Below are 257 nucleotides of genomic sequence, written 5' to 3'. Positions count from 1 at the left end.
CTACAGAATGAAGGCAGTTGGACGCATGAGGATAGAGAAGATGGTAGCCTGAGGTTAAGAATGTTAGATTTCAGAAAAAAGAACTATGAGAGAAAGAAGGTAAAGGCCTTGGAACTGATCAAGTGATTGAATAATGTTATTTGCAATTACTGGGTTTCTAGCATTGTCAAAGACTATGAGTTCAGGCTTGTACATAGGATTTGAAATGTCTCATTGTATATATAATTAGTTTATTTATCAACTTGAGTGATTTTAGC

This window comes from Penaeus monodon, chromosome 34 (assembly GCF_015228065.2).
Source record: "Penaeus monodon isolate SGIC_2016 chromosome 34, NSTDA_Pmon_1, whole genome shotgun sequence".
Taxonomy (NCBI): domain Eukaryota; kingdom Metazoa; phylum Arthropoda; class Malacostraca; order Decapoda; family Penaeidae; genus Penaeus; species Penaeus monodon.
The sequence above is the reverse complement of the archived record's forward strand: the minus strand, read 5'-3'. Positions refer to the sequence as shown.